This window comes from Oncorhynchus nerka, linkage group LG4 (genome assembly GCF_034236695.1).
Source record: "Oncorhynchus nerka isolate Pitt River linkage group LG4, Oner_Uvic_2.0, whole genome shotgun sequence".
Lineage (NCBI taxonomy): Eukaryota > Metazoa > Chordata > Actinopteri > Salmoniformes > Salmonidae > Oncorhynchus > Oncorhynchus nerka.
Window position 1 is genome coordinate 85806975 of NC_088399.1, and position 10256 is coordinate 85817230.

Sequence of the window (10256 nt, forward strand, 5' to 3'; positions counted from 1 at the left end):
GACGCGCGCGGTGCCAAGAGTCCTGTCTTCCCTCTCTAGAGGACCTTACAGCCCACATGAAAAATACTACAATACTATAGAATAATACAGTACTTACCATAGAATTCTGTAGTAAACTGTAGAATACTATACTACCCGATCGTGTGTAGTACCTACTATAGAATGTTTTAGTATACTGTAGAATACTATAGTAAATACTACAGTAAAGTCTGCAAAAACACCACAATAAATACTACAGCATACTGCAAATACTACAGTATAGTACAGTCTGCAAAAACACCACAATAAATACTACAGAATACTGCAAATACTACAGTATAGTACAGTCTGCAAAAACACCACAATAAATACTACAGCATACTGCAAAAACTACAGTATAGTACAGTCTGCAAAAACACCACAATAAATACTACAGCATACTGCAAATACTACAGTATAGTACAGTCTGCAAAAACACCACAATAAATACTACAGCATACTGCAAATACTACAGTATAGTACAGTCTGCAAAAACACCACAATAAATACTACAGCATACTGCAAATACTACAGTATAGTACAGTCTGCAAAAACACCACAATAAATACTACAGCATACTGCAAATAATACAGTATAGTACAGTCTGCAAAAACACCACAATAAATACTACAGCATACTGCAAATACTACAGTATAGTACAGTCTGCAAAAACACCACAATAAATACTACAGCATACTGCAAATACTACAGTATAGTACAGTCTGCAAAAACACCACAATAAATACTACAGCATACTGCAAATACTACAGTATAGTACAGTCTGCAAAAAAACACCAGCAGCAAATACTACAGTATAGTACAGCATACTGCAAATACTACAGTATAGTACAGTCTGCAAAAACACCACAATAAATACTACAGCATACTGCAAATACTACAGTATAGTACAGTCTGCAAAAACACCACAATAAATACCACAGCATACTGCAAATACTACAGTATAGTACAGTCTGCAAAAACACCACAATAAATACTACAGCATACTGCAAATACTACAGTATAGTACAGTCTGCAAAAACACCACAATAAATACTACAGCATACTGCAAATACTACAGTATACTGCAATCCTTTATCCACTACAGTGAATACTATAGTATTTATACCATAGCATACTATAGTATTTTTTCATGTGGGAGGGGAGGAAGGAGGAAAGGCAAACCAAAGAGCCAGCTATGCTATCAGTGACGTAACGCAACACATACTCCGATAGTGCTGACTGAGACGAGGAAATCAAGACGAGAAAGCGATATAGAACGATGTGGTGTATTTACATCACACATCCACATTATTTCATCAATTTCTACCTAATACTTGAATCAATTTTGACTTGCTTAGTCATATAAAGATGGCTTCCGTTTAGTATTATTACATGATTCATTCTGAATTAACTACCCAGGAGCATTATGCACCCCAAATATCTGATGGGGCACAAAGTACGTGAGGATGGCTGGGGGGATGGTCTGGAGGGGTGCTCCCCCCCTGTTTGAAAGTTGGAGAATTTAGCTTTTTTTAAACACCCGACACTTCTTTTTCCTGTAATCTAGAGCCATAATCACTATCCTTAAATCTATGTAAAAAAATATGTTTATTTTTCTGCATATCTAAACATACCATATCTAAACATATGCTTCTCTGCATCTCTGCTAAAATCTGGGTAAAAGATTGAAAGGAATGTGTCTTATTTAGTACATTTAGTAAATGCTTGCTTTTCTAAAGTCTACCAACCTTGCCAGCAGGCATGCCAGCTAAGCTAGTTAGACAAGTTAGCTACTATAACTAGATTGATAGCCTGAAATGGCTTCTTGGTACCTAGTTATGAGTTTGGGAACCTAGCTGGGCTAGTTAAATGCCAACTATTCTTTTTTTTTTTTTTTTAACAGGAAAAATCGGAGGGGGCATGTGCCCCTATGCCCCCTATGGGCACGACACCTCTGAAACTACCCTGCCCTTACCCTAGCCGACTAAACTCAACTCCACGATTTACTACAATGTTGAGTTGACTTACAAATTGGTGCATTCACCTTATGACATCCAGTGGAGCAGCCACTTTACAATAGTGCATCTAAATCTTTTAAGGGGGGGGTGAGAAGGATTACTTTATCCTATCCTAGGTATTCCTTAAAGCGGTGGGGTTTCAGGTGTCTCCGGAAGGTGGTGATTGACTCCGCTGTCCTGGCGTCGTGAGGGAGTTTGTTCCACCATTGGGGGGCCAGAGCAGCGAACAGTTTTGACTGGGCTGAGCGGGAACTGTACTTCCTCAGTGGTAGGGAGGCGAGCAGGCCAGAGGTGGATGAACGCAGTGCCCTTGTTTGGGTGTAGGGCCTGATCAGAGCCTGGAGGTACTGAGGTGCCGTTCCCCTCACAGCTCCGTAGGCAAGCACCATGGTCTTGTAGCGGATGCGAGCTTCAACTGGAAGCCAGTGGAGAGAGCGGAGGAGCGGGGTGACGTGAGAGAACTTGGGAAGGTTGAACACCAGACGGGCTGCGGCGTTCTGGATGAGTTGTAGGGGTTTAATGGCACAGGCAGGGAGCCCAGCCAACAGCGAGTTGCAGTAATCCAGACGGGAGATGACAAGTGCCTGGATTAGGACCTGCGCCGCTTCCTGTGTGAGGCAGGGTCGTACTCTGCGGATGTTGTAGAGCATGAACCTACAGGAACGGGCCACCGCCTTGATGTTAGTTGAGAACGACAGGGTGTTGTCCAGGATCACGCCAAGGTTCTTAGCGCTCTGGGAGGAGGACACAATGGAGTTGTCAACCGTGATGGCGAGATCATGGAACGGGCAGTCCTTCCCGGGAGGAAGAGCAGCTCCGTCTTGCCGAGGTTCAGCTTGAGGTGGTGATCCGTCATCCACACTGATATGTCTGCCAGACATGCAGAGATGCGATTCGCCACCTGGTCATCAGAAGGGGGAAAGGAGAAGATTAATTGTGTGTCGTCTGCATAGCAATGATAGGAGAGACCATGTGAGGTTATGACAGAGCCAAGTGACTTGGTGTATAGCGAGAATAGGAGAGGGCCTAGAACAGAGCCCTGGGGGACACCAGTGGTGAGAGCACGTGGTGAGGAGACGGATTCTCGCCACGCCACCTGGTAGGAGCGACCTGTCAGGTAGGACGCAATCAAGCGTGGGCCGCGCCGGAGATGCCCAACTCGGAGAGGGTGGAGAGGAGGATCTGATGGTTCACAGTATCGAAGGCAGCCGATAGGTCTAGAAGGATGAGAGCAGAGGAGAGAGAGTTAGCTTTAGCAGTGCGGAGCGCCTCCGTGATACAGAGAAGAGCAGTCTCAGTTGAATGACTAGTCTTGAAACCTGACTGATTTGGATCAAGAAGGTCATTCTGAGAGAGATAGCGGGAGAGCTGGCCAAGGACGGCACGTTCAAGGGTTTTGGAGAGAAAAGAAAGAAGGGATACTGGTCTGTAGTTGTTGACATCGGAGGGATCGAGTGTAGGTTTTTTCAGAAGGGGTGCAACTCTCGCTCTCTTGAAGACGGAAGGGACGTAGCCAGCGGTCAGGGATGAGTTGATGAGCGAGGTGAGGTAAGGGAGAAGGTCTCCGGAAATGGTCTGGAGAAGAGAGGAGGGGATAGGGTCAAGCGGGCAGGTTGTTGGGCGGCCGGCCGTCACAAGACGCGAGATTTCATCTGGAGAGAGAGGGGAGAAAGAGGTCAGAGCACAGGGTAGGGCAGTGTGAGCAGAACCAGCGGTGTCGTTTGACTTAGCAAACGAGGATCGGATGTCGTCGACCTTCTTTTCAAAATGGTTGACGAAGTCATCTGCAGAGAGGGAGGAGGGGGAGGGGGGGGATTCAGGAGGGAGGAGAAGGTGGCAAAGAGCTTCCTAGGGTTAGAGGCAGATGCTTGGAATTTAGAGTGGTAGAAAGTGGCTTTAGCAGCAGCGACAGAAGAGGAAAATGTAGAGAGGAGGGAGTGAAAGGATGCCAGGTCCGCAGGGAGGCGAGTTTTCCTCCATTTCCGCTCGGCTGCCCGGAGCCCTGTTCTGTGAGCTCGCAATGAGTCGTCGAGCCACGGAGCGGGAGGGGAGGACCGAGCCGGCCTGGAGGATAGGGGACATAGAGAGTCCAAGGATGCAGAAAGGGAGGAGAGGAGGGTTGAGGAGGCAGAATCAGGAGATAGGTTGGAGAAGGTTTGAGCAGAGGGAAGAGATGATAGGATGGAAGAGGAGAGAGTAGCGGGGGAGAGAGAGCGAAGGTTGGGACGGCGCGATACCATCCGAGTAGGGGCAGTGTGGGAAGTGTTGGATGAGAGCGAGAGGGAAAAGGATACAAGGTAGTGGTCGGAGACTTGCAGGGGAGTTGCAATGAGGTTAGTGGAAGAACAGCATCTAGTAAAGATGAGGTCGAGCGTATTGCCTGCCTTGTGAGTAGGGGGGAAGGTGAGAGGGAGAGGTCAAAAGAGGAGAGGAGTGGAAAGAAGGAGGCAGAGAGGAATGAGTCAAAGGTAGACGTGGGGAGGTTAAAGTCGCCCAGAACTGTGAGAGGTGAGCCGTCCTCAGGAAAGGAGCTTATCAAGGCATCAAGCTCATTGATGAACTCTCCGAGGGAACCTGGAGGGCGATAAATGATAAGGATGTTAAGCTTGGAAGGGCTGGTAACTGTGACAGCATGGAATTCAAAGGAGGCGATAGACAGATGGGTAAGGGGAGAAAGAGAGAATGACCACTTGGGAGAGATGAGGATCCCGGTGCCACCACCCCGCTGACCAGAAGCTCTCGGGGTGTGCGAGAACACGTGGGCGGGCGAAGAGAGAGCAGTAGGAGTAGCAGTGTTATCTGTGGTGATCCATGTTTCCGTCAGTGCCAAGAAGTCGAGGGACTGGAGGGAGGCATAGGCTGAGATGAACTCTGCCTTGTTGGCCGCAGATCGGCAGTTCCAGAGGCTACCGGAGACCTGGAACTCCACGTGGGTCGTGCGCGCTGGGACCACCAGATTAGGGTGGCGCGCCCACGCGGTGTGGAGCGTTTGTATGGTCTGTGCAGAGAGGAGAGAACAGGGATAGACAGACACATAGTTGACAGGCTACAGAAGAGGCTACGCTAATGCAAAGGAGATTGGAATGACAAGTGGACTACACGTCTCGAATGTTCAGAAAGTTGAGCTTACGTAGCAAGAATCTTATTGACTAAAATGATTAAAAATGATACAGTACTGCTGAAGTAGGCTAGGTGGCAGTGGCTGCGTTGTTGACTTTGTAGGCTAGCTGGCAGTGGCTGCGTTGTTGATTACGTTACGTTGCGTTAAAAGAACGACAATAGCTGGCTAGGTAACCTAGAAAATCGCTCTAGACTACACAATTATCTACACAATTATCTTTGATACAGAGACGGCTATGTAGCTAGCTATGTAGACGGTGGGCGTTAGCTAGCTGGCTAGCTGCTGGGCAGATACGTTAGGACGACGAAATACGATAATTACGCAATTATCTTTGATACAAAGACGGCTATGTAGCTAGCTAAGAAGAAATTGCTAAGATTAGACAAATCAAACCGTTGTACTATAATGAAATGTAATGAAAAGTTATACTACCTGCAGACTGAAGTGCAGACCGAAGTGCGGATGCGACTGTTAGGATTGCTCACATGGGGAATTCACAAAGGGGGATAGATTCCTTTTAGGTTCTAGATAGCACCTTTTTTTCTAGTGTAGGTGCTGATCTAGGATCAGACCCTTGATCCATGTACATATGACATCATTCCTTATAATCTAAAATGCAAAACTGATCCTAGATCAGTACTACTACTCTGAGACGCTTTGTGGATACGGGACATAGTATTTCAAAGATAACTTGTGCATGTTTCTGTAAATATAGCCAGTCTTGACAGTATCATTTCATTTTCAGCATAGTTTCTAAGTCGCTTGAGACTGTTTCTTGTCTAGCCTATCCCTGAGAGAAAGCATGACTGGAAAAATAGAGAGGTTCCATCAAAAATACGTCCCCCTATGGGCCCTGGTCAAAATTAGTGCACTACTTACCCTATGGGCACTGGTCAAAATTAGTGCACTACTTACCCTATGGGCACTGGTCAAAATTAGCGCACTACTTACCCTATGGGCACTGGTCAAAAGTAGTGCACTATGTAGGTAATAGGGTGCCATTTGGGATACAGCCAGAGACTACACACTGGGCAAAAACTTCTTGAATCAACGTTGTTTCCACATCATTTCAACCCCCCCAAAAATCTATGTGATGACGTTGAATCAACGTGGAAAACTGATTGGATTGGAAAAAGTCATCAAAGAAAGGGAATTTTGGGCAGGCATAAGGTTCATTAGGATTTATTTATTTTTTCACCCAATATTCATTAGGATTTTTTTCACCCAACATTTAACCTAAATCTAATGACACTTTTTGTTGATTTCACGTTGAATTTACGTTAGTTGACAATTCAACAAAATGTCAATCAAAACTAGACGTTGAACTGACATCTGTGCCAGTGGGTCCAGACAATTCCACTTTCTTCCCAAGAGTTTTATTCAGGTATACTGCTTTACATTTACTAAGAGAGGAAACCTCTGAACAAAAAAAATTCCAGGCTTGCCTACATGAATTATTCCCCCCCACTTTCTATCTTTCTGTCTGCAATATGTACCAGAACGTTCTGTTTACTGCTCCCACAGTTTATGACAAGCCTTTTAAAACACTGGCATCAAAGTCCGGTTTGAGGCAGTATCTCATCTCCCCTGATATCATCCTTCCCTCTGTGTGTGAGCGAGAGAGAGAGAGACTGAGATGGAGAGAGAGAGAGAGCGAGAGAGACTGAGATAGAGAGAGAGAGAGAGAGAGACCGAGATAGAGAGACTGAGATAGAGAGAGAGAGGGAGAGAGAGAGAAAGAGAGAGAGAGACTGAGATAGAGAGAGACCGAGATAGAGAGACCGAGATAGAGAGAGAGAGAGAGGGGGAGAGAGAGAGAGAGACCGAGATAGAGAGAGACCGAGACCGAGAGAGAGAGAGAGCGAGAGAGAGACCGAGATAGAGAGAGAGAGAGAGGGAGAGAGAGAGAGAGACCGAGATAGAGAGACCGAGAGAGAGAGAGAGAGAGCGAGAGAGAGACCGAGATAGAGAGAGAGAGAGAGCCCGAGATAGAGAGAGAGAGACCGAGATAGAGAGAGAGAGACCGAGATAGAGAGAGAGAGAGAGAGAGAAGCACTGGTGCAGAATACCCTGCTAGTGCTGTGCCATGCATAATCAGGTTTAAGGGAACAAAGATTCCCAGCTTTACAAACGATGGTTGTTTGGTTCAGCACCCAGCAGAACACAGGCTCTTTCAGTGTGTAGCCTACCAACCAGGCGATGATAAGAAAGACCTGCTTTGAACCCTTCAGCTTTGAACCTAGTGACAGGGGATAGTTGTTCCACTCACTTGTATCGTGTGTGGAAAAATTTGCTTTAATTATGAGAATATGACAATCTAGGATTGGCCAATCTAGGTAGGATTGTCATCCTCATAATGGCTGTTGATGGACTGCCTTGTTCACACCATGTTTGTGTATTGGTCATGTACATCTCAAAAGTTGCATCCCAAATGCATCCTATTTCCTATATAGTGCACTACTTTTGACCAGGGCTCTGGTCTATGTAGGAGATAGGGTACCATCTGGGATATGCCATTGTCAGGACATCCTGTAATATGGTCATTGTGCAGATTTGATTGTTATCCTCTGTCCCAGGACTCTCATTACATTCCACTGTAAAGATTTAAGTTTACTACGCTATCAAGCCCCGCTGAGGCCATCACCATCCTTTGTAAAAAAATATGTTGCTGTTTGTCAGGTCTCTGGATCCTGTTCCATCAACCAGTCAAGATGATGAATTGGTTCACACCAGAGGTGGTTGCCAGCCCAACTACGTCTGTGTCCCAAATGGCACCCTATTCCATATTTCCAATATGGTTCTGGTCAAAAGTAGTGCACTATATAAGGAATAGGGGGTCATTTGGGATACAGATGGACTAAGGCTTTGGCTCTCCCCATAAATCAAGGCAGAGCCAGCTAACTCATTTTCTGTGGCCAAGTGTCTCCATTTAGGCTGATATAACTGACACAAACATTTGGTTAGTGACGCGAGCAGCATCTTGTAGGGTTGATGCCCACAACCCTGGTACCATAGAGATGAAATTATCAGAGCTGGAGCAAGATGGGAGTTGTACGGATAGAACACTAGAACACTGGAACACTAAAACACTAGAACACTGGAACACTAAAACACTAGAACACTGGAACACTAGAACACTGGAACACTAAAACACTAGGACACTGGAACACTAGAACACTGGAACACTGGAACACTAAAACACTAGAACACTAGAACACTGGAACACTGGAACACTGGAACACTGGAACACTAGAACACTAGAACACTGGACTGTCATTGTTCTTTGTTGGGTGGAACTATGTTTCCCAAATGGCCCCATACTCCCTTTATAGTGCACAACTTTTGAGCAGGGTGAACTATATAGGGAAAGGGTGCAATTTGTGATGTATTCTAAGTGTGGAACAGGCTGTTTTACACTTCATCCAGAGCATCTTGATCCAGAACATCCCTAACAGGCTCAATGGGTGACATGTCTGGTGAGTCATGGTCATGGAAGAACTGGGACACTTTTAGCTCCTAGGAATTGTGTACAGATCCTTGCGACATGGGGCTGTGAATTATCATGCTGAAACATGAGGTGATGGCGGCAGATGAATGGCACGACAATGGGCCTCAGGATCTTGTCACGGTATCTCTGTGCATTCAAATTGCCATTGATAAAATGCAATTGTGTTCGTTGTCCATAGCTTATGCCTGCCCATACAATAACCCCATCGCCAGCATGGGGAACTCTGTTTACAACGTTGACATCAGCAAACCGCTTGCCCACACAACGCCATACACGCTGTCTGCCATCTGCCAGGTACAGTTGAAACCGGGATTAATCTGAAAGAGCACATTTCTCCAGCATGCCAGTGAACATCGAAGGTGAGCATTTGCCCACTCAAGTCGGGTAAGATGCCAAACTGCAGTCAGGTCAAGACTCTGATGAGGACGATGAGCACACAGATGAGCTTCCCTGAGACGGTTTCTGAGTTTGTGCAAAACTGCACATTTTAAAGTGGCCTTTTATTGTACCCAGTACAAGGTGCACCTGTGTAATGATCATTCTGTTTAATCAGTTTCTTGATATGCCACACCTGTCAAGTGAATGGATTATCTTGGCAAAGGAGAAAGGCTCACAAACAGGGATGTAAACAAATGTTTGCACAAAATGTTAGAGCAATAAGCTTTTGTGCTTATGGACAATTTCTGGGATCTTTTATTTCAGCTCATGAAACAAGGGACCAACACTTTCCATTTTGCGTTTATATATTTTTTCAGTGTAGAAAATGGGTGGCCTCTTTCACAGCAGAGCCAAGTTGCCCCTAGCAGTTTTCAATATAGTATTTCATTTTTTAAATGTGAAATAGTCTAATCCGAAAGGATATTAGTGTTGAATTTTAAAGATAGCTAATTCCACCTGATGCTTTAAGCAGAGAGGTCAAATATGTTCTGAGGCAGGCCAAGATACTTCAAAGGATCATCCACACCCTTTGGAACCCTTCTTTCCCCACTGGGCACACCACGCCATATCAACGTGGAGAATTGGGTAGTATTAGGTAGATATGGCGATCAATGAGATTCAAACCTATTTTGACCCACTCAGAAAGACAGCCAAAAGTTTGTTGAATTCCCAATGTATTATCACAATGCTATCAACCATCTTAAATATACACTAAGAATAAATAGCTCTGGCATTGCCTGGTTGCTAAAACTCTAAATAGTTTGCCTAATTTCTGTTTATTTGACAAAACAAGCAAATATAGTGTAGAGAATCATTGTACCATCTAAACAGCTGTGAAATATATTTCCCAAAACTAAAAATATAGTATTTTCCCCTGTTTGAAGCTGGTGTATAAAACACAGACTAAAAGATGCAAAAAAACAAACTTAACCACGGGAAACATAGAAAAAGCACATATAGAACTTATCTATAGCGTCTTAAACTTGCTTTCAATGAGAATGACAGAGCTATAACTCACATTTCTATGTGAATTTGGTCGCATCGCCAAAAAAGTTACATATTGCAGCTTTAATGTACAACCAAATTCCAATGGAAAATCAATGTCTGATGTTTGGTTTAGTTGTCACCTGTTATCACTGCGCTTTCAACCATT